Source organism: Antechinus flavipes, chromosome 2, assembly GCF_016432865.1.
Source record: "Antechinus flavipes isolate AdamAnt ecotype Samford, QLD, Australia chromosome 2, AdamAnt_v2, whole genome shotgun sequence".
NCBI classification, from domain to species: domain Eukaryota; kingdom Metazoa; phylum Chordata; class Mammalia; order Dasyuromorphia; family Dasyuridae; genus Antechinus; species Antechinus flavipes.
Window position 1 is genome coordinate 658,407,771 of NC_067399.1, and position 26,018 is coordinate 658,433,788.

General features: G+C 33.6%; 1 protein-coding gene across 2 annotated transcripts in view; it reads left to right on the forward strand.

Annotated features, from left to right (window-relative positions):
• Positions 1–26,018, forward strand: part of CTNNA3 (catenin alpha 3) — a 1,962,241-nt gene that overhangs the window by 1,173,451 nt on the left and 762,772 nt on the right. Inside the window, exon 1 of one of the 2 annotated variants that reach the window (XM_051982588.1) lies at positions 15,903–15,985. The exons of the other annotated variant lie outside the window; for it this stretch is intronic. The gene's annotated coding sequence lies outside the window, so the exon portion shown is untranslated. Of the gene's footprint in view, positions 1–15,902; positions 15,986–26,018 lie in introns of those variants that run through there. 2 annotated transcript variants of the gene reach the window in all.

Here is a 26,018-nt window from a genome sequence, read left to right on the forward strand (position 1 = left end):
ATAAGTAAATGAGTTGGAAAACAAGATGCAAGTAAACAACAACAAAAAGAGTGCAAATGTTATATTGTGATCCACATTAATTTCTTACAGTCCCCTCTCTGGGAGTAGATGACTCTCTTCATCACAAGATCATTTGAACTGGCATCAATTATCTCATTCTTGGAAAGAGTCACATTCATCAAAATTGATCATCATATAATATTCATGTCATCATGTACCTTATTTGCCCCATTCTTTCTTTTGAGCTGTTGATTGTTGATGTCAGTCTGAAACATATGCTATACATTTTCCATGGGGAAAAATAACATAAACCATTTATCCATGTTGAGTTCCTTGAAACTGATCTTTGATATTGGCTCATATATTAAATTTTCTCTTAAGTTCAGGTTTGATTTATAGAAAGTCCTGAAAATCTGTGAGCTCATTGAATGTCCATTTTTTCTCTTTTAATATCTAATAAAGATAAAAATGTCTTAAATATCTTCACTTAGTTCCTGTAAGTCTCTCTAGGCTCTCTGAAATCATCCTGCTGGTTGTTTCTTACACAACAAAAATATTCCATAACATTTACATCCCATAACTTATTCAGCCATTTTCCAACTGATGGCTATCCACTCAGTGTCAGTTTCTTGCCACTACAAAAAGGGCAGCTACAAACATTTTTGCACATGTGGGTCCCTTTCCATTCTTTAAGATCTCTTTGGATTATAGGCCCAATAGAAATACTGCTGAACCAAAGGATATTCACAGTTTGATAACTTCTTGAACATAGTTCTAAATTACTTGGCAGAATGGCTGGATCTGTTCACAGTTCCACCAACAATGTATTAGTGTCACTGGGTTGAGTTTCTAAAGTTCTAAAGCAGCTATTGTATCCTCCAGCAAAGTTCACTGCTTATGCTTTTGCTGGGTTCTGGGCCAGCTCATCTCCATATTGCAAAGCTCTCCTTTCAGCCTCTAGATTGTCTTAGGCTGGAAAAAATGTTTCTTTTTGATCTGTTGGCTTTGCTACTCCAAAATTTGATTTGATTTGTTATTTTAAAGTTCCTTAGAGAGAAATATTAAAAGACCTCAACTGGGTTACTGTCTGTACCCTGCCATCTTAGCTTCATCCTTTTTTTTTCATTTCCTATTAAATAAAGTATCAAGACATTATCCTTAGATCAAAGGCCAGGATAACCTATGTATGACTTTAGTCTATCCTTGTTTTATCCCATACATTTGCTCATCAGCTATTCTACTATCTAACCAAATTCAATAATTCACTGGTCCATACTTATCTTGACCTCTCCTGTCTTTATGTGCCATTATTCTCTCTGTCCTCCATACTTAGAATGAATCTTCTCCAACTGCCATGGCAGTTTTATTTAGGGATGATCTAGTAAATGTTTAACAGCCAGATTTAAAAAAAAAATAATACACTTTTAAGGCTAATCTTTCTTATTGACATTTTGTGCATTACTTTCTTAAGTCTTTACATCCAATAGAATATTAAATCAAGTTTTGATTTGTGCTTTTGAAGATGTCTAAGGTATAAAAACTTGCACTGAAAATTTAACAATCTGATCTCTCCAGCTAGGATTACATTGCTCTAGCAAATTTACACCCCCTTTTAAGGGACAAATCCTACATCATGCTTCTCTCAAGTCTTTTTGACTTCTATCTTTTAAATGAAAGTGATCTCCTTTTCAAATTTCTCATCCCCAACACTTTGAGCCTTTTTTTGGTATTTATAATATCTTTCCTTTAATTTATATATTTGTTATGTCTTTATTAAAGAATAAGATACTTAAAATAAAGAACTCTAGCACAAGGTCTTTCCATGTGTATAGATGAAGATTAATTGAGTTGATCATTATCTCGCTTCACTTAAATCTATTCGCTGTTGTCCTAATATATTTATCATGTAAGAGTACCTTTATTAAATCAACCTTTTGAATACATTTAATAAATACAAGCCCAGTCACACTTGGTAGTAATATATATAATAGCAAGCTAATTGAGCACCTGAGCATCCTAATGTCTAGTATCACAGAGTAGAAAAATGTCCAACAAAGCCCCTGAGGAAAAAAAAAAATGTTTAAAGGCTGGGAGAGAAACACTTTTCCCCCTCCTCTCTTGAGCAGAAAAATTTGTGAAGACTCAGAGAATTTTGGAGGGTCAGATACTTTGGTCTTTTATATCTCTGCATTGTCAGATTCTGAGCTAGACCGCTTTATTTTTTTTAATGGAAAACTCATAAAGCATGATGGACATACATTAATTTAGTACCTTTAATTTACTGATTCATTAGAGTTATTTTCATCTCATAAACAAGTTATTATAAACATAAAATTACTTGTAAAGTAAGCTATTACAACACTTACTCTGTGTGTGGTACTGGTATTATCCTTTCTCCCACTTTTACATATGTAATAGACACTTAATAAATATTTATTGACTTGAGTTGAATTCATAGGCCCAAGAAATGGCACCAAGTACACAATCAAAATTAGATGTGATCATAAAAAAGACAGGCCTATAGGGAATTGAGAGATGGGTAGCTAATTAACAATCTTAATGTAGTAGTGCTATTTGTAAAATACTTTATAAGAGGAAAAAAAAATCCCTATAGACCATTGGGTTTATCAACCATGGTGAATTTAAATTTCTCAGTATAACAAGACATTGATGGAGGGTTTAGTTCCTTGCTTCTATTCAGTTATTTCAGTTGTGTTTGACTCTTCATGACCCCATTTGGAGTTTTTTTGGCAAAGATATTAGTGTGCTATTCCATTCCTTTCTCCAGGTCATTTTACATATATATATACCACTTACACACACACACACACACACACACACACACACACACACACACACACAGCTTTGCTATCCCTACTGACCCTTTGCTTTAATTCTGCTTTTAACTTGCCTTACTATTACTAAACCTTCCCTCACCCATGGATTCCTCCCTTGTCTTCTTCCCTCACCCTTTGTTTCCCTGCTCTTTCATTCCTCCTCCTTTATTTCTTTATAAATTTTGGAGGATGCTATATCTTTCATAGTATATATGCAGTGTTGCCTATTTAACCCATTCCTGAAGTGAATAGATTTTCAGAACAGTGAGCCTCCCTCCCCCTCTAAATGCCTTTATGTCTATTCTTCCTCTGCACTTCATTTTCATTACATAATTACTATTTTTACCTTAACTCTTCCCTGATCTTTCTTTTGAGCTGTTGTATTGTTAATGTCAGTCTCAAATATATGCTATAAATTTTCCATGGGGAGAAATAACATAAACCATTTATCCATATTGAGTTCCTTGAAACTGTTCTTTGATATTGGCTCTTATATATTAAATTTTCTATTAAGTTTAGGTTTGATTTATAGAAAGGCCTGAAAATCTGTGAGCACATTTAATGTCCAATTTTTTTTCTTTTAACATTATAGATAATTTTGTTGGATATGATTTTTTTTTTGCCACAGGCCTAGTTCTTTTGATTGTCAGTAGATATGATTTCTGGGATCTGAGGTCTTTTTTGTGAATGCTGATGAATCTTGTGCAATTCTAATTGTAGCTACAGCACATTTAAATAATTTTTCCCTTATTTCTTGCAAAATGTTCTCTTTAATCTGGGAATTTCAAAATTTGACAATGATGCTCCTTCCTAAGTGTTTTCCACAAAGTATCTTGTTGATGTTGTGATAAGTGGATTTTTTTTCCATTTCTACTTCCTCCTTATGTTATATCACTCCAGGACAATTTTTTTTTTGGATTATTTCTTGCATTTTTGTGTCAAGGTCCTTTTCTGGTGATAATTTTCAGGGAATTCAGTTATTCTTATATTTTTTCTTCTTGATCTGTTCTTCAAACCTGTTGTTTTCTTACAAGTGGTTTCACATTCTGTTCATTTTTTTCATTTTAATAATCTTTTTTTGTTGTTGTTTCTTGATTTCTCAGAGTTTCATTGGCTTCCTCTTGCTAAATTCTAATTTTCAAAGAGTTATTTTCATCTTTTCCATATCTCCTTTTCTAGTTGGTTAACTTTTAAAATAATTTTCTTGTTTTTCTTTTTTTTTTATCTTTTAGTTTTTTCCTAAATATCTCTCATTTGATTTTTAAATTCTTTTTTGAGTTCTTTTCTCTGGGTGGGGAGCCATTTCACATTACTCTGTGGTGTAGAAGCTTTTTTTACTTCATGGTACTCCTCTGAAGACAAACCCTACTCTCTCCAATTCCCATAGTATGTTTTCAATGGTGGAGCTCTTTCTTCTTAGGCAGTTCATTTTCTTAATAAGAGATATTAGTGTAAGTACCTCTAACCCTGGGGTGGGAGGGTGTTGTTTTAAGCTTCCCTTCATATCTTCTTTCTGACCAGGAACCCCAAACGAAGAGCTCCATCCTCCTGCAAGTGCCTTAGACTGCAATCTCTGCCTCTACAATCCAGGTGTGCCCTCTCACCCAGGGCCACTTCTTAGCAGCATGCTGGATTTGGCGTTCCTCATCAGGCCAGCTCCACATACAGTTCAGGAGGTGAAATTCTCTGTGGCTCAAGACCCCACCTAACTTCTTCCAGAACTCCATACTTGATGTTTCTGCAGAGCTATCTCAAACAGGTTAATCCCTATCCTGGAGTCTTTCTTCATATCTTTTTGGGCAGTCTGAGAAGGATCCCAGTTCTGCCCCAAGTTTTCTTGATTTTTCACCAGTCCCTGTTCTTGAGGCTCAAATTTGTTCTATTTGTGGGAGAAATCAGGAGAGTTTGAAATTCACCAACCTACAAAGCCATCTTCCCAGAATCTTTCCCCTGCCCTTTACTCCTACAAAGAGCCCAGTTTCACTCTTGGACAATTTTAATTGTTAAGGAAAATTTTGCTGCTAGTTTTGCCATTTGGGGTCAAGGAGAACAAAATTCATCCTGCTTTCTTATAACAGGTTTTCATATATTCACAGGCTTTTATTTCCTCCTAAGTTTTCTTTTCTTTAAATTAAATAGTTTTAATTTAAACTGGAGGATATGAAATAAATTTATCTAAATCTTCACCATGTATATATGCTTTCAACAAAACGTAACAGGAACTACTAGAAAAAAAGAAATTCAATTCAAAGTACAATTCTGGAAGTGAAAAAATATTTTGGAATATACATACAAAGGTACACCTCAGAACTAAAGGAATCTGACTATATACCACTCTTTGCAGAAAGAACAAGATAATTAGAAAAACATTAATTGCTCATTGATATGTCGAGTCAATAAGATAAAAAGTAACAATTCTACTTAAATTAATTTATTTATTCAGTGCTGTAGCAGTCGAATTTCTAAAGAAACATTTTTTAAAACCTAGAAAAAAATTGATAGGGAGGAACAAAAAGGTCCAGAATATCAACTGTAAAAATGAAGGGTGGGGTGAGTTAGACAGAAGTACCAGATCTCAAACAATTACAAAGCATAATCATGAAATCTATTTATATCAAAAAGAAAGACTCAGAGAAAAAGACAGGCAAATTGATAAAGACATTAAAAAAGAAAGAGACAGAGATAGAGACATGGTGAGACAGAGAGAAAGAAATTACATTCCTATTGAAGGGCACTGTCTTTTAATATAGTTCAAGCTTCCATTAGTTTCATTATCTGCTTCATAATATTGTTGTCTCATCTGGAACGTGCAGTTCATTTAAAACCAATAATCTCTTAAAGACACTTTTGAAATCCAAATGGCTTTCAGAAAAAAAGTTATAGTAGGCATCCAGATCTTATTCATTACCAGTATATTCTACTGAAAATATTGAATTAGCCCCAAATTTTATGTGACCCCATGATAGCTTAATATCCAAATAGGAGCAATTTCTTGTTTATTTTCTTCTGAATTAGGAAAAAAGTAAATATTCTTATAAGGGCAAATTTGTTATATTACATGTAGAGTAACTGTAAAATGAAAATAATAATATCCGCTGCTCATTTGGCAAAGAGGAATAAATGAAATTAAGAATATTAAAATGGTTTACAAATTTTGAAATATATTCACAGAAACTTCTTGAAACCAAGTTTGGGTTTGGGGCCCATTATCATTCAGCAGCTTGGACAATTCTACACTGGTCTATGGAAGAATTCCGCAGTGATTTCATTCATTCATTTTCTCATTTTATAACAATTTATTGTAGTGATGCTTTCTTTATTTTTACTTTATTGAAAAATATTTTATTGTTTTTCCTTATTATATTCATTTTACCTCCTTTAATAATATTTTATTTTTTCCAATTATATATAGTTTTCAACATTTACTTTTATGCAATTTTGATTTCCATTTTTTTCTCTCTCTCTCTCCCCTCCCACCTCCACAAGATGGCAAGCAACCTGATATAGGTCATACATGTACAATCTTATTAAACATATATTTTCACATTAGTCATGCTGTGAAAGAAGAATCAGAACAAAAAAAAAATCAAGAGAAGGATAAAACAAAAACAAAAGTGAAAATAGTATGCTTTTATTCTAAAAATCCACACAGTTTTCTGGATTGGATAGCATTTTTCATCATGAATCTTTTGGAAATGTCTTCGCTCATTGTATTTCTAAGAAGAGCTAGTCTATCAAAATTGATCATACAATGTTGCTGTCACTTGTTATAATGTTCCCTTGGTTGTGCACACTTCCCTTGGTTCTACACACTCAGCATCAGTTCATGCAAGTCTTTCTAGGTTTTTCTGAAATCCATCTGCTCATCATTTTTAATAGAAAAATGTTCCACTATATTTATAAACAACAATTTGTAGGTTCTGTCACTTCAGAATCTTTTCAAAGCTTGATTTCTGAGGGAAAATGGGGAGATTTCAGACAACTTCCTGGCATCTCTTTGCCATCTTGGCTCCTATACTACTTTCTTAAAGAACAGAATCCATTATCTCATTCTGTCATTTCACTTAGAGAAGACAACTGTCTCATCCAGACTTAATTGCTTTTAAGATTGGTAAAGTATTAAAATTCAAATCTTGCCTCAAATGCATGATTCTGGTGACATAAACTTCACTTAGCTTCAGTGTTTTATCTCCCAAATGAGAATAACAATAACTGTATCTGTCAGGGCGTTGTGAGGATCAAACAGCTCAATATTTGTAAAGCACCATGTCAATCTTGAATTGCCATATAAGTGCTAATCCTGTTGTTAATAATAACATTTATGTGTATTGAAATAACAATGATTATTATAATTTTATTACTAGTAGTAATAACAAAGGACTAGGAAAGTTCATGAAGTTTTTTCGGGATGGGAAGATCCTCTTCCCAGAAGCACTTGAAAGAGTGGGCAAAACACCTTCACTACACAACTCACCTGGTAATTAGATTGGAGGGAGAGCAGCCAGGGGAGAGGAGAAAGATAGATTTCATACCACTCCCTGCCCAGGTCAAACCTCCCTCACTTCCTCTTCCCACTCATTTGTCTGGGACCCTCCAATTATTTTACTACCCTCTTTCCCTCCAATCACACCTGTCCTTAGCTTGTTCTCAGCTGTTTACTTTGCCTTAAATACCTCCAGTCTGGACTTTGGGTTTGATCGTTGTCTTGCATGGATGCTCAGGCCCCATATTATGTAGGAATAGCCCTCCCTGAAGAGGTCCCCAGATCTTCTACTTTTGACTCTTGTTCCTGGAATCAGCTCAGCTTGACCCTGGGGAATATTCAGGATTCTGGTAACTGCCTAGTATCAACCCCTTTACCTGGCTTCTCTCCCTGTGCCTCAATCTGCAATTTTGCAAAGATTGTGGTTACTCCTTCAACTGGGTCCCTGTGCTACCTTGCTTTGAAGGAGTTTGGGGCCTCAATGGCCTCCCATCGGTGTCGTCTCAGGCCTTTCTGTTCTACTAAGACTTTTTGTGCATTTTAAGTTCTGTCTTTCCTAGAGTCCTGGACAAGAAGGTTAGGAGCCTTTTTCCTATACAGGGCCATTGGCTTGTCCAAGAAGTGGGCTGTCCCAGTTCTCATCCCCAACTTTTTTATTATTATTATAGCTTTTTATTAACAAAATATATGCATGGGTAATTTTTCAACACAGACCCCTGCAAAATCTTCTGTTCCAAATTTTCCCTCCTTCCCACACCCTCCTCTAGATGGCAGGTATTCCAATACATGCTAAAATATATGTTAAACCCAATATATGTATACATGTACATATAGTTATCTTGTTTCACAAGAAAAATCAAATTCAGAAAGAAAAAAAAAAAAAAAACCTGAGAAGGAAAACAAATATACAAGCAAACAACAACAGAAAGAATAAAAATACTATGTTGTGTCCATATTCAATTCCCACAGTGCTCTTCCTGGGTATAGATGGCTTTCTTTATTACTGAACAATTGGAACTCGTCTGAGTCAATTAATTGTTGAAGAGAGCCACGTCCATCAGAATTAATCATTGTATAATCTTGCTGCTATGTACAATGATCTCCTGGTTCTGTTCATGTCACTTAGCATCATTTCATGTAAGTCTCTCCAGGCCTCTCTGAGATCATCATATTGGTCATTTCTTATGGAATAATAATATTTCATAACAGTCATATACCATAATTTATTCTGCCATTCTCCAATTGATGGGCATTCACTAAGTTTCCAGTTTCTAGCCACTATGAAAAGGGCTGCCACAAACATTTTTGCACATGTGGGTGCCTTTCCCTCCTTTAAGACCTCTTTAGAATATAAGCTCACTAGTAATAATGCTTATTAGTAATACAGTAGTAAGACATAGTATGTCACAGTACTATGCACAGTTTGATAACTTATTGAGCATAGTTCCAAATTGCTCTCCAGAATGGTTGGATCTGTTCACATTTCTACCAACAATGTATCAGTGCTCCAATTTTCCCACATCCCCTCCAACATTCGTCATTATCTTTTTCTGTCATCTTAGCCAACTTGAGAGGTGTGTAGTGATATCTCAGAATTGTCTTAATTTGCATCTCTCTGATCAATAGTGATTTGGAACACCTTTTCATAAAACTATAAATAGTTTCTATTTCTTCATCTGAAAATTGTCTGTTCATATCCTTTGACCATTTATTAATTGGAGAATGGCTTGAATTCTTATACATTTGAGTTAATTCGCTATATTTTGGAAATGAGGCCTTTATCAGAACCTTTGAATATAAAAATATTTTCCCACTTTATTGCTTTCCTTCTAATCTTGTCTGCATTAGTTTTGTTTGTACAAAACTTTTTAATTTAATACAATCACATTTTCCTATTTTGTAATCAATAATGATCTCTAATTCTTTGGTCACAAATTCCTTCCTCCATCCCAAATCTGATAGGTAAACTATCCTATGTTCTTCTAATTTATTTTTAATATCATTCTTTATGCCTAGATCATGAACCCACTTTGACCTTATCTTGGTATATGGCATTCAGTGTGGATCAATACCTGTTTCTGTCATATTAGTTTCTAATTTTCTCAGCAGTTTTTGTCAAATCATGAATTTTTAATCCCAAAATCTGGGGTCTTTGGATTTGACAAACACTAGATTGATGTAATTATTGACTATTTAGTCCTGTGAACTTAACCTATTTGACTGATCAACTAGTCTATTTCTTAGCAGTACCAAATGGTTTTGATGACTGCTGCTTCATAATATAGTTAGATCTGTTACAGCTAGATCACCTTCATTTGTTTTTGTTTTTGTTTTTGTTTTTGTTTTTTGGTTGTTGTTTTTTTCATTAGTTTCTTTGAAATTCTTGACCTTTTGTTTTTTCCAGATGAATTTTGTTGTTATTTTTTCTATGTCAGTAAAATAGTTTCTTGGGAGTTTGATTTGTATAGCACTAAACAAATAGATTATTTTAGGTAGTATCATCATATTTATTATATTTACTCTACCTATCCAAGACCATTTGCTATTTATCCAATTGTTTAGACTTTATTTGTGTGGAAAGTGTTTTATAGTTTTGCTCTATAGTTACTGACTTTCCCTTGGCAGAGAGATTCCCAAATACGTTAGACTATCGATGTTATTTTAAATGGAATTTCTCTTTGTATCTCTTGCTGTTAGGTTTTGTTAGTGATGTACAAGAATGCTGATAATTTGTGTGGATTTATTTTGTATCCTGCAGTTTTGCTAAAGTTATAGATTATTTCTAACAGCTTTTAACTTGATTCTCTGGGATTCTCTAAGTATAGTATCATATCATCTACAAAGAGTAATAATTTGATTTCCTCATTACCTACTCTAATTCCTTTAATCTCTTTTTCTTCTCTTATTGCCAAAGCTAGCATTTCTAACACAATATTGAATAGTAATGGTGATAGTGAGCAACCTTGATTCACCCTTGATCTTATTGGGAATGGTTCCAATTATCCTCATTACTATTTTAAGGAAAAGTCCATTTATTCCTATAATCTCTAGTATTTTTAATAGGAGTTGGTGTTGGATTTTATCAAATGATTTTTCTGCATCTATTGAGATAATCTTTTTTTGTTAATTTGTTATTGATATAGTCAATTATGCTAATAGTTTTCCTAATATTGAACCAACTGTGCATTCCTGGTATAAATCCTATTTGGTCCTGGTGTATTATTCTGGGGATGATTTTCTGTAATCTCTTTGCTAATATTTTATTTATTTATTTTTTGCATCAATATTCATTAGGAAGATTGGTCTATAGTTTTTTTTTTTTTTCTATTTTTGTTCTGCCTGATTTAGGTATCAGTACCATGTCTGTGTCACAAAAGGAATTTGATAGGAGTCCTTCATTCCCTATTTTTCAAATAGTTTATATAGTATTAAATTGTTCTTTTAATGTTTGGTAGAATTCATATGTAAATCCACCTGGTCCTGGGGATTTTTTCTTAGGGAGTTGATTAATAGCTTGCTCTATTTCTTTTTCTGAAATAGGACTATTTAAGCAATTTAATTCTTCCTCTGTTAATCTGGGCAATCAATATTTTTATTGGTATTCTTCCATTTCACTTAGGTTATCAAATTTATTGGCATAAAGTTCTCATATCCATCTTGGTGGTTAGGCCTGCTGGGCTCCATTGCTATTGACTCTATAACCTTCATCCACAGTGAAATGAGTTATTGTGATCTAATTACACAGGTGGATCTCAACCATAGTCATATAGAACACTCTATTCCCTTGAGCTTGAGAGGCAGGTAAAACTCCCAGAGGTCTGGACTTATACTGTTTCTTAAGTGAATGACCTCTGTACTGCTATGAAAAGAGGTCTGTTGTTTTTAATCAGAGAAAGTTTGGCTCTAGTGTACAAAAACTTGGAGTCTTGAAAGGAACAGACAATGGAACAGAACTGGTACCAGTCCTTCTTCAATTCCTCCCCTGGTTAACTACCCTCATTATGTCCTTGTTGGGCCCATTCCTGCTTTTTATTCTATTAATAACAGTTGGTCCTTGGTTATGGTTATGCAATCTATAGCTTATATTGAGGAGGATTCTAGGATTTGAATCTTTCTCCCAAAAGAATTGGTGATTGATGAACCAAAAAGGGTGCCATAAGTTTCTTATGAGAACCTGAATTTAGCCATCTCATATACTAAATCAAACTGACAAGTATGACCATAGAATGACTTGCCTATTTCTGTTCTTCTGCTTAATTGGAAATCATACCTGTAAGGTGGTTCTACAAATAAGGTCAGGTATTGTTCTCCAAAAATACTGACCCTGGAAAGTCCTCTTGAGCCCATTTCTACCATTGTATGTATCCTAAACCCATTCCCTGCATTGTATGTATCCTGTTATTGCTTTAGGCATGGAAAACATATTTTTCTTATGTAACATCTGCCTGATGATAAATTAAGGAAATTATCTAACTGCATTTTTTTTTGCTTCTGTTATCACCTGTTTGCTTTGCTAGTTACAATCCTATATAAAATCTGTGCCTCAGTTCTTCTGTCCTGAGTGCTATGGACAACAATCCCATTGAATCAGTGAGCTTATTAAATTCTCCATTTTAAAATCAAACCAGTCTATACCTGTCTCACTTTCCCTGGTATTACAATAGGAGGAAGAGGATGTACTATTACTACTGGAAATAGTGGTAATGGGAATTTACTGAAAAGTAACTGAGATGTTTCTTATTTCTAGCAAAGTATCAATTTTTATGGATAAGAAACTGAATTCCACAGAGGTAAATTGACCTGGCCATCCAGTTTGGCCATGAAGAATAGAATTCAAATCTACATTCCATGTCTATTAATTCAAGGATCTTTATTTTAAATATATATATATATATATATATATATATATATATATATATATATATATATATTCCTACCTTTTTTTCATCTAACAAAAGCCACTTATTCCTTCTAATCAATTATGATCTTATCTTTCCAGACAACAATTTTGAGCCTGAAGACTTGTCCCTTTGCAGTTACAACAGAAGTGATGTTATGTAGCTCCGAGGAGGATGTAGCAATAACCCTAAGGCTACTTGGCCTTGGGAATGCCACAAACGATGCTGAATGTCAAAAATAATCTATTGGTCAGTAATGACAAAGTTTCTGAGACAATATGAGCCATAGAAATAAATAATGGGGTGCATATCTATCTCTAAGCCTTAGAATTCAATACTCCTCAACTTCATCTCTAAAACCACTTCTTAAATCTAACTCTAAGGCATAAAATTAGGCATATCAGCAACTTAAACACTTGATCTTTCTATATTTTTTCCTGTAAAGCTCCTGTTTCTATGCTAAATTCTTTTGAAACTTAGCTTACTCTTAGTAATATATATTTTGCCCTTTAACTTGGAGACAAACTGAGTTTGTGAATTCTTTTGTCATATGGATTTGGGGACCCTGTTATTGTTGGTGTGCTTTAAGCCTCAATAGAAGGGTAAAAAAGGATTGGATAATTCTGCATCATCATTATCATCTATTATCATTATTTCATCTGCCCTTTTTCCTGCCCCTGTCCTATTCTTTAATTCATCTAGTCTTCAAGATAGCTTTAAATAAAATGAAATGAAAAATCCAAACAAAAATCCTTTGTTTACCCTAAGGATTCTTTATTAGCTTCTGCTCATTCTCTGTCTTAACACTCTTAATACTATTGTTACAGTATCTGTGATGCTCTTTTGTATTCATCCCATTTCTTGTCCTTGCTTATACCTTCCAGACCTATCTTTTAAAAATAGAAATTTGCCAGTGAGTACTTTAGACAACTTCCTTCAGTCGAATCTTAGTGGCCAGAGATGAGGAACTGACAGGGAACTCTAGGGATCAAGGATATCTTTTTATGTAATAACACTGAAATAAAGTATCTTTGTAGGAGGAAATGATCCTCCATGAATTTCTGTGCTCTCTGTCTCTGTAACTTCTCTGGTATCATGGGGAATAAGATTTTCTAAGTAGAAAACTGGAGTCAATATTCTAATTTCTATTTTATTCACCTAATTAATTTCAACTTCCTTCACTTAATTTTTCCAAAATGAATATTTAGAAAGATATGTTAATATCTTTGGCATAATGAAGATATTTACATAATGAGGTCCCAATAAGGAAATTATTTATTAAATTTAAGGTGACAAGAAATTCCCCAAACAGCAGATATCACATAAACTCTTACACCTTAATATGAACAGTCTAGATAGTGAAGATATTGATATTAGAATATGAGAATCAAGTCAGTTTTTACAGTTCTATGAGATTTATTTAACTCTGTACAGGGTCTGCTGTCTATCTTCTTTTATCCAGTCTCAGCACTCTATTGTGAAGAGCCCTCGATATGGTACCAGAAGTCTGGTTGTATCTTGTTGATTACACTTACTAATGATGTGATCTTGGACAAGTCATTTATCCAAGTCAAGTCCTTGAGGTTTAGTTTCTGCCTTTGTGGAATGAAGATATTGGTTATGTTTCTCCCAAAGGGAACTTTTTAGCTCTTAATCCTAAATCCAGTCTGCTTTTTCCTGCCCTTCTCTTTTTAGACTGCATTAGTGATTCAGTCAGGGTAAGATGGATCCAGAGGGAAGGATAAATGGGGAGCAGAATCTTTGAATTATGTGAGGTCTCCTAGGGATGCCTGTTTATATGGGTTCTGTTAATAAAGGTTCCCATGCAGTTACCTTGAGATTTGAAATTATCACGGTTATAAATTAAAACTGACATGCTGCAGAAAAATTGACTTGGTAAATGGATTAATGTCAATTTTGTTTGGTGAGACATATGTATTTACATTATAAAATCACTTTATATAAACTGTGTTTCAGAAAAATTCACCAAAAAAGTTATGAAACAACTCAGATACTTAATCTATATTCCTGCCTTTACTTCCTCTTCCATATATACATATATATAATTGAGTAAACCACAATAAACCTTAGGGTTGTTTTTTTTTTGTGTGGGTTTTTGTTTGTTTTTAAGGGGTGATTGGGAGAATGAGATATGAATCTGAATTTATGAAGAAAAGGAAACAATGATATCCAATCAACACATCTTTTTCAGTACTTGTTAATGTGCCAACCATTTTGAATAGATATTATGGGTTCAAAGACAAAAATGAAATAATCCCTGCCCTCATGGAATTTATATTCCATCTGGGTAGATTCAACAGATAGATAAATAGATAGTAGATGGATATAGGGGATGCATAGATAGATACATATATTTATATATACATATACACATATGTATACATATATACATACACTTACACATATACACTGACAAGGAAGAGAAATAACAATGAAATGTGATTTGAAGAAAATTATATACTCTGTGAGGTGGAGGTGAGGAGAAAGAATATTTCATGTCCATGGAAAACCTATTAGAAATGTGTAGTGGGTACTTGTTAATATGGAAATAAAGCTAAGAAGTGAAACTAAATCTGGATTATATGGGTCTGATAATTTCTGAACAGAGAAGATCTTGAATGTTTTTGGAATTTGGGGTAGGAGTGAGCTCATCAAAGGAGAGAGTATGTACAGAGAACAGGAGCCTAAAAAGAGCTTTGGTGACCACTCTGAAAAAAAAACTTAGGAGATGGATGGTCTTATAGCAAGATAGAAGAAAGTGACAGATTAATAGAAAAAGAATCAGAAAAAAATATTATGAGAACCAAGAGAAAGGGAGGATGTTTAAATAGAGGAATTAGTAAACACTGGACACCCCCCCAAAAAAAAAAAAAACCTTTAGAGAGTTCAGAGAACTGAAGAAAGGCAGTTGTATTTCTGCATTAGGAGATCTTTGGCAACTTTGAAAAATGAGGTTTTAGTTGATGGGTGGGGTTAAGTAGTTGATTATATTGTTCTTTCATTTTTGGAAGAAGACCAATGTTGGATTCAGGGTACAGTGTGTTCAATTAGGGCTGGTCGTGAGGGCAGCAGAAAAGATTAGGAAGTGGGGGAGTAGAGCAGGATGTACTGGCAATTCTAGGAGTTCCATAACGAATGGGAAATAGAAACTGGGCAAATTAATGACAGAAATAAAGAATGACAAGTTCAAGATTTTCTGTTTCTTTGTTTTAATGGATAAATATGAATATTTCAGAAAAATAATGGATATATTTTGTTTTCATACTACCTACATTTCTCAGTTAAATTCCATCTTCTCAGAAATTTAAAACAAAGGGGGGAAATTAGGCAAAATGAATCAACCCATTGAAAAATGTTGAATACCTCCAAAAAGAAGAGAAGAGATTTTTCTTATACTCTGTCACTGTAATTTCCAGTCAAAATTTTTGTTATTCTTTCAATTTATATTGATATAGTTACTATATAGATACTGTAATTTGTTCTACTCTTTATTTTTTCATGTCTATCCAGCATTTTTTTAAGTCAGAATATTTGTTATTTCTTATACCACAAGAAGAGTTGGTTACATTTATGTATCCAAAATTGCTTAGCAATTCCTGAATCTGAATTCATGCTATTTACTTTGTATCCACTCTTTGGTATCACAAAAAAAGTGTTGCTATAAATATTTTGTAGTACACAGCCTTTCTTTCAGACAGTGATCTCCTTGGAGTATATGACTAGAAGTAGAAATTTGGACTCAAAAGGTATGATCATTTTAATTACTTTTTTTACACAATTCTAAATTGCTTTATGAATTGTCACCATCAATCATTCTTATTTTCTGTCATTTTTGCCAATTTTTTCAGTTTAAACTAAAATATGAAAATTGTTTTCATTAAAATCTCTATCATTAGCAATGGAGTATTTTTAAACATTTGTTAAAATATTGCATTTCTTTTGAGAATCTTCTTTTCCTATTAATTTGATCACTTTTCTATAGTGAGATTTTTCTTAATTTCTATTTTCTTATTTTAATTGTATATCAGGCCCTTTGTAGAATATTTGATATAAAGAACTTTCCCCAAGTCAATCACTTATCTTTTTGTCCTAGTTATTTAACTTTTTGTTTATTTAGTGGTATTTTAATTTTATGTAATCAATGTGTTCTAGTTTCTTTTCTTTTCTTTTCTTTTTTTTTTTTTTGATCACTGCTATCTCTTTTTATGATGTGGTAGATAGAACACTAAGCTTGGAAAAAAAGATTCATCTTCATGAGTTCAAATATGCCTCGGACAGTTAGTTGTATGGCTTAGGCAAATCACTTCTGTTTGTTTGGTTTATCATCTTTAAATGGACTGGAGAAAGAAATTGGAAACCACTCTAGTTTCTTTGCCAAGAAAACCCTAAAAAGGCTTCATCAAGAGTTGAACATTATTGAAACAACTCAACAACAATCCCCCTTTTTAAAAAAGCATGATTTATGTCTGAAATGATTGCATTTTCATCTATTTAAAAATAGTGTGGCTTTTAATTTGGATATACATTGTAAAGTGATAATCTAAACTTAATTCTACTGAAGAAGATTTCGTTTTTTCTAAAGATTTGCTTTTATCAGAGAGTCCTTTCTTAAATAATTTTTCAAGTTTATTGAATACTCAACTATTGAATTCAGTTATTTCTAATTTTTCCTTGGGTAGCCTGTTTCATTTATCTCCTGTGTTCTCTCTATATTTAACTAGTTCCACATAGTCTTTCTTATTACTGTTTCATAATAAAATTTTACATTTGGAAAGCCTAACCACTTTTCTTCCTTACTTTTCCACTGTTGTTTCCTTTAATATGTTAGATCTATACTTTTTTCAAAGAAATGTGGCTATTATTTTGTCCAGCTCTCTGGGTTGATAGAGCACTAAACCTGTCAACTGATTCAGTTATTATTATCATTTTTCTTATCATTACAAGGCCTGGCATGAGCAATGAATGTCCAGTCAATTTAAGACAACCTTTATTTCTTTAGAGGGAATTTTATTATTTTATATATAGTTCTTGAGTTTGTCTGATACTCCTAGGTATTTAATGCATTTTTTAATTAGTTGGAATGGAATTTTCCTTTTATTATTTCCTCCTGGGTTTTTTATTGCTATAAACTAAGGCTATTTATTTCTGTGGGTTTATTTTGTACCCTGCTACTTTATTGAAACTTTTAATAATCTCAGTTAATTTATTTTTGGTTTATTATGGAAAATCATATTAGCATCAGAAAATAAGGGGAGACGTTTGATTTCTCTTTAGCTGTTACCATGCCTTTAATTTCTCTTTCATTTTATTGTTATTTCTAAATAAGAATAAATTTTAATAAATAATTCAATAATTTATAAGAAATAATGTATTCCAAATAATAAATATTCTAAATAATAAATCCTCAATTCTATGTCAATAATAGCAGAATGAGGCTACATCTGAACTTTTCTACTATATTCATCAGGAAAGCATTTAGTGTTTCACCTATTCCTAAATTTTGATTCGTGTATCTTGTTTGATATGAGACAAATGGGGGGGGGGAGGAAGATGTTACATCTGTTTTTATAGGGTTCTGAGATTAAATGAATATTTTAGTTTGTCAAAGGTGTTTTTTTCTCTGCAACTATCCATATATGTATGGTCTTATTACAAGTTCTGAAGGGGCTTTATTCTTATTTCTACTCTCACTGATGAGTTGGACTCCCAGATCACAGCTACTTCAATTCCCATAAGACATATATACATATATGAGCAGTTTGAGGTAGTTACTGGCTTTTGGTATTCTTTCTCTCTTTGTCTCTCTGTCTCTGTCTCTGTTTCTGTCTCTCCCCACAACTTCGTCACTCACCCAGCCAGAATTATTTTCTTCATTAGGTATAGCCTGAAAGGAGAGACTCACCTTCTCCAGTTAATGCCTTTAAGGCACACCTGGGTTCTGCTCAACAACCAATGAAATACCTGTTTTCTTGACCCACATAGTTTGTAGTAAGGAACATTCATCCCTTTATATATACTGAGATGGAGAATAAAACAACTTTATTCAGATTCTGCAAGAAACAGGCACACCAAGTCTCTTAATATATTTTAGAAACAAGCAGAAACCATTGATCATGCTCTGAAATCAGAGCTCTAATGTCCTTTATAGATAACAATGAAATAAACCTTGATGTTTTTATTTTTAAGTTTTTATTATATTAAATAATTTCATAATATTGAATCAGTGATTTGTTGAATCACTGGTATAAACCAAACTGGAAAATAATGTAAACAAGTCCATACATATTGGTAACTGTAGGTGTTTGGCAGGATTTTATTGAAAATGGTTCAATGTTCATTTGCTGCTGTTATTGATCAATAATTTTTTTTATTTAATCTTTCCCTAGATCAGGGCTTAGAAATCTGTCTGTGTCATAAGTGAACTTTTAAAAAGTGTTGCAATGAAAAGTAATTTGTGTAGTATAAGTAATAACTTCTAAAAAGTTTTGCAGAGTACTTTTTGCTTTTTTTCCCCTAAGTCAATTGAGGTTAAGTGACTTACCATGATCACACAGCCAGGAAATATGTTTGAAACCAGATTTGAACTCAATTCCTCCTGACTTTGGGGCTGGTACACCAACTAGCTGCCCCTCCAAAGTATTGTTACACATTTTTAACAAAAATAATTTATGTAGTAAAGGGATGACTTTTTTTTTTAGTTTAGCAATTGGGGTTAATTGACTTGCCCTGAGTCACACAACTAATAAGTGTTAAGTCTGAAGCAGGATTTGAATGCAAGTCCTCCTGACTCCAGGGCCAGTACTCTATTCAATGTGCCATCCTGCTACCTCCAAGTAGTAACTATTCTAAAGAAAAACTAATAGAATTCAACTGTAAGTCCACCTAATTTTTGTGTTTCCAATTTTCCAATTAGTTCAATTTATTTTCATTACATTTTTGGTAATCTTTGGTATTCTATTAATGTGGGTATTTTATGTTTTTGTGGATAAATACTAATTTATTTAATCTCACTTTTGATGCATAGAACTGTTTATACTAGGCTCATATTTTTAAAATAAATGTTCTCAATTGTGATTTTACCATACTTATTTTATGTTTTATAATTTGCTATTCTGTCTTCTTCTATTCAATAAGTTTAGTCTTCAAAATGCTTATAGGCAAATAAGGATGCTTGATATCTATTATTGAAAGAATTAAGAATATGAGGGGGGAGAATGATTTTATGGATAAAGAGAAAGGAGAGAGAAGAGGGAATATAAGGGATATATTATGGAACACTCACCCAGAAGAGGTGGAAAGATTGGAGATATTAAGGAAAAGTTTGGCTTTGGCACAAAGGAGGAACAACTTTTACTCAGAGATGGGAATGAATAAAAAAGCAAATGTGAAACCTACATTTTGAATTAGGAAGTAGGAGAAAATAAAGAATCCTCTACTTATGGCTTTAGTTTTCAAGGATAAAAGGAAATAAAGATATCTATTGAGAAAATAAAAGTGGGATTGGAGTTTAGAATTTTCAGAAAGAAGAAAAGATTTGGAATAGTCAGGAAGGGACCAGGAAAGAGAATCTACCAATGCAAAAGGGACAATTTTGGGGCAGATGTGGAATGAATTAATAATATTCAACTAAGCCAGCACAGTTGCCTGATTTCCCTTAGATTTCAGCAGTGGAGGTATGAGTAAAAGCTAATGGTAGAGGAGGTATATTAGGATGGAGATTGGATCAGCAGGCCATGAAGGGCAGAAGGACAATGGGGTACTTAGAGATGTGGACATGACCCATGTGACATAGACTGTGTTAGCATTATGAGCATGGTGGCAATAGCTCACTAAAACAGGACAAATATTCTGTCAAGTTGAAAAAGATTTGGAAAGAGATTGCCTAGATATACCTATCATCTTAGCAACAAATAATGGCAGTAGAGATAGTAATAGTAAAATAATAATGATAATAATAGTTATATGCTATTTTAACCATATATACAGATAGATTACATACATAGAGAAATAATTTACATATACTGGGAAACTAGGTGCACAATGGAGAGATTATAAGGTCTGGAATCAGTAAGAGCTATGTTCATATCCAGTCACAGACTCTTACCAGCTTTGTGACCTTAGGCAAGTCACTTAAGCCTGTTTGCTAATATTCTTCTTCTGTAAAATCCACTGGATAAGGAAAGGCAAACCATTCCATTATCATTGCCAAAAAAAAAAAAAAATCCCAAATTAGATTATGAAAATTTGGACGTGTCTGAAAAATGACCAAACAGATATAGATATAGATATACTAATCATATATAACATAGTACAGATCTATATAGAGAATCTCTATTGAGTATATTTTATTAATGGACAATATATAGAATACTAGAAAATATACTTCTAGATACTCTATATAATACATGCAGAAAATGGTATGTATATATTATATCTATATGTACATATAATTTGGTCCTAGGAAACAAAATATTTTTGAGATCAAGAATTTTTTTTCTTCCTTCCTTCCTTCTTTCCTTCCTTCCTTCCTTCTTTCCTTCTTTCTTTCCTTCTTTCCTTCCTTCCTTCCTTCCTTCCTTCCTGCCTGCCTGCCTGCCTGCCTTCCTGCCTTCCTTTCTGCCTTCCTGCCTTCCTTCCTGCCTTCCTGCCTTCCTTCCTGCCTTCCTGCCTTCCTTCCTGCCTTCCTGCCTTCCTTCCTGCCTTCCTCTTTCCCTCTCTTTCCTTCCTTCTTTTTATTTTCTCTTCCTTTCTTCTGTCTCCCTCTCTCCTTCTCTCCCTACATTACTTCCTTCTTTCTTCCCATCCAACAAATTACCATGTTTAAGAAAAACAAAACACACATTGACCACATTGAAAAATGTGAAAATATCTGAACATTGTTGAAACACTGATTACCTTCATCTCTCACTTTAAATGCAAGCGTATTGGATTTTCTTTCTCCCCCTGGTTTCGTTGGTGTCCTTAAAGGGAGTTTGGGGAATATAGGCTCTCTTATTTCCCCCAGTGCTCACCAACAATGTTTTCCTAAGTTAAAGGTTGTGTCCCTGTACCATACACCACTTAGCAATCATATTAGCTTTCATAAGAATATATACTGATTCCAAAGTTATGTTTCAAATAAACATATAAGCTTCACATTCATCATTTAGGGGTAATAATAATCCCTCCCCAAACTACATAACACTATGGGGAGAAGAAGTTTAGCTTTACTGTTAAGCTCAATTCATTGATTATATAGTCCCAAGCTCCAATTTCAAAGTGCTTAGACTTGAAAGTGCCTTCAGCCACTTTCCCTGCTAGATTGACTGACTACAAAATCAAGGTCACTATGGAATTATGGTTCTGGGTCTAACATATTTTCTATCATCCGACCCTGAAATTGAAAACTGACAAAAATGAACAAACTGAAATCTCAGTTCTATTTCACAGGTCCAGCAGATCTAAAAAGATCAGTTTGAGGACATTAGTCCTTCCATACTTACTGATTTAGTTCATGGCACTTGTGTCACCAATGGGGGGTGGAGGGAAGCTTGACAATGAGATTTTACTATCTAGTAATGTGAAAGCTCAACCCTCTTCTAGCTACATAATTGATTGAAGGTAGCTACTTTCACCCACATGGTTGTCAGTGTAAGGTGTTTTCTCCTAGATATTGGGCACCTCCATTTTAGATGATCAGTATATTCCTAAAGCAAAGCCCTAGTAATATTAATGCATCAGACCTATGGCATGATCTCGGCAGCATTTTTTAATCATTATTCCACTGAAATCATAGGATTTCACTAAGTCAATCATACTTCTTTGGTCTTTCAGAATTGTTTGTTTTTCAAATGTTGATTTTACAGAACCAGTTGTTCTCCCGGTTGTGTTACTTTCACTCTGCATCAGTCAAACAAGATTTTCAAAATTTCTCTGAAATCATATTAATAGTTTATTAAAGCTTGCCCATTGATTAAATGTTCCTTTACCAAATATTTAAATATGTATTTAAATACAGCATTGGTATTAACTAATTTCATTGAAGTATATACATTTAACCCCTTTCTAGGGAAGATAAAAAGCCATTGCAGGCCAGGATAGGATACCTTTTCACCCATTCTGTCCTCCATTCTTATTTCCTTCCTCTCCTTGTAAATGCACAGGCCTGGGGAACTGTTAACACAGAAAACAAATATATCAGTACAACAAAAATTGAGGCCTTTCAGCTGGGACAATATAAATTCAGTTTCTATCTGTGATTAAAAGAGAGTATCAGAACACTAACCTATATCTTATGAGCTTAAAAAACTGTCAGTTTTTTCTCTGAGAGTGAGAACAAATTTCTAACATTAGTTTGGGATATGACGCACACTTAGGTGGTAGATTTTTATGAGACTGATGTCCCAGCAGCAATATCGTATTCATTGAGCAGTTAGCTTCCCATGTCTTCACTTCCAGCTACATAAGTCTCTGTCTCTAGTCTGTGGGTTCTGGAACAGCCACATCATTGGGAAGAAATATTTTATTCTTGGTCCATTTCGGGCATCAGGAGTAAGTCATGGGCATAATGTAGGCTGGTCAGATCACATCACAGCAATAGGCCTTGGGTGATATCTGTCCCTGAGCACTTTGCTGGCTAAGCACATGCATGGGAGAGTGATTGACTCTCAGATGGCTTCTTTCTGACAGCCATTTATCAAATGTTGGATATAATATTTGGTTAAGCCTCATCTGGAAGGAATTAAAATATTGAGCTGTTCTACTTGTGGAAAGATCTGCAAAATTGGTTTTCTTCCAGAGCTATGGGGAGTCATCAGTTATCAAAGGAAAGCATTATAAAATTGAAAAAAAAAAAACTTCATAATTTTTACTTCTCTAATTTTTCACCTCACTGCAACTTCTTTCTATTAGACAGTGTAGTATAGTGGATAGAGTTTTGTTCTTTTGGTCAGGAGGATTTATACCTAAATCCTGCCTTTCACATTTGCTTTCTGTATCATTATGAACAAATTCAATGCAGGTCAACTGGATGTTTATTTATTAAGCTTTCACTATGCATAAAGCAATGTGATATTCAGTACAGGTAATTTTTTCTTAATAAAAGGTATCTCTGCCTTTGATTTTTTTGTTTTGGATCTTGAAAACTTAGCAGATCTTCAAAACTTCTTGGCACATAGAAGGGGTTTTAGTAAATATTGATTTATTAAAGGTTGAAGTATCTTGAATTTTGTTGGAGGCCACAATCTGTAAATAAATCAGCATATAAATAATTTGAGGAAAGGAGCAAACACTAAAACAAGAGGCGCCCTGAAACACTTCCTTTGGAAGGTGACAAATATTTTTATATTCTAAGTAAACCTGGTTTCTAAAATGTGGAGAGAGAGAGACATCTCAGACATGGGAGGATAACTTGTGTGAAGACAGAGGTAGAAGGGGGTATACTGAGTTTGGAATAAATCAAGTATACATAATGATTCAATAAAAGATTCTAAGATAGAGAAAATCTGACAAGTAAAAGAGAAACAAGGAAAGAGAGATTTTCCAAAAATCCTGTGATAGGAAAGTATTTAGGAAGAATGTATGGTAAATATTATCAAAAATTCTTGAAAGGTCAAAAAAGATGACCAGTGGGGAAAGACCATTGGATATAAGAACTAAAAGATTCAGATGAAGAAATTGAAACTATTTCTAGTCATATGCAAAGATGTTCTGAGTCATTATTAATCAGAGAAATGCAAATTAAGACAACTCCGAGATACCACTACACACCTGTCAGATTGGGTAAGATGACAGAAAAAGATGATGAATGTTGGAGGGAATGTGGGAAAACTGGGGCACTGATGCATTGTTGGTGGAGTTGTGAACGGATCCAACCATTCTGGAGAACAATTTGGAACTATGCTCAAAAAGCTATCAGACTGTGCATACCCTTTGACCCAGCAGTGTTACTACTGGGCTTATATCCCAAAAAGATTTTAAAGAAGGGAAAGGGAGCCACATGTGCAAGAATGTTTGTGGCATCCCTCTTTGTAGTGGCCAGAAACTGGAAACTGAGTGAATGCCCATCATTGGAGAATGGCTGAATAAATTGTGGCATATGAGTGTTACAGAATATTATTGTTCTGTAAGAAATGACCAGCAGGATGATTTCAGAAAGGCCTGGAGAGATTTACATGAACTGATGCAGAGTGAAATGAGCAGGACCAAGAGATCATTATACACTTCAACAACAATACTATATGATGATCAATTCTGATGGATGTGGTCTTCTTCAACAATGAGATGAACCAAATCAATTTCAATAGAGAAATAATGAATTGAACCAGCTACACCCAGCGAAAGAACCCTGGGATCTGACTATGAACCACTACATAGAATTCCCAATCCCTCTATTTTTGTCCACCTGCATTTTTGATTTCCTTCCCAGGTTGCAAAGTCCGCTTCTTTTTGTACAGCAAAATAACTGTATGGACATGTATACATATATTGTATTTAACTTATACTTTAACATATTTAACATGTATTGGTCAACCTGCCATCTAGAGGAGGGGGTGGAGGGAAGGAGGAGAAAAATTGGGACAAAAGGTTTTGCAACTGTAAATGTTGAAAAATTACCTATGCACATTGTAAATAAAAAGCTATTTAAAAAAAACTAAGAGATTATTAGTAACCTTAGAGTAGTTTTACTTGAGTGGTATGGTCAAAAGCCAGATTAAAAAGTTAAAAATGAATGAGAGAAGAGGAAGTGTCTTTAACAAATATAGAATACTTTCCCAAAAGACTTATTCAATTACACTAGATTTAAAGGTTGGGAAAAACCTGAGTATCTTCATAGATATTAGGAAGGAAACAGTAGATGTGAATAGATTGAAAATTGGAGAAAATAGAAGGATGCCTCAAAGAGCAAAAACTACTGAAGGAGATCATAAGGAATTGGAGCTATGGAATGAAATATCTAACCATGTCTGGAGGAAGATCAATTTCCTTACCAGAATGAGGAAAGAAAAGGGTTAGAGGGAAAGAGAGAATGAAATATTCCATACAAGTGAAGTCCAGATCGCTAAACCTTCATTTTAAGTATCTGTTTAAAAGGGAAAAAAATATGGAAAACTGAACTTCTTAAGCCATCTCAAACACATATCTTTCATGTGAAGAATTAGGGTAAACATCATGGAAGTCATTAACTATATCCTTCAGTCAAGATTTAGTATAGTCCTTATGACCCATTTTTTCCCCATATTGCAAAAGCTCTAGATGACTGTATTTTCACACACACAATCATACTTGCCACATGCATACATGCACACATATATCATCTGTATATATCTTTATCTTTAATTTCTCTCCCACTGAAACATTTATTTATTTGCCAGGCGTGGTTATAAATTATGAATACAGAAGTCAAAACCTAATGAGGAACACCATATACCAAGATAAGATCAAAATGGGTCTATGACCTAGGCATAAAGAACGAGATTATAAATAAATTAGAGGAACATAGAATAGTTTATCTCTCAGACTTGTGGAGGAGAAAGAAATTTGTGACCAAAGATGAACTAGAGACCATTACTGATCACAAAATAGAAAATTTCGATTACATCAAATTAAAAAGCCTTTGTACAAACAAAACTAATGCAAACAAGATTAGAAGGGAAGCAACAAACTGGGAAAACATTTTCACAGTTAAAGGTTCTGATAAAGGCCTCATTTCCAAAATATATAGAGAACTGACTCAAATTTATAAGAAATCAAGCCATTCTCCAATTGATAAATGGTCAAAGGATATGAACAGACAATTTT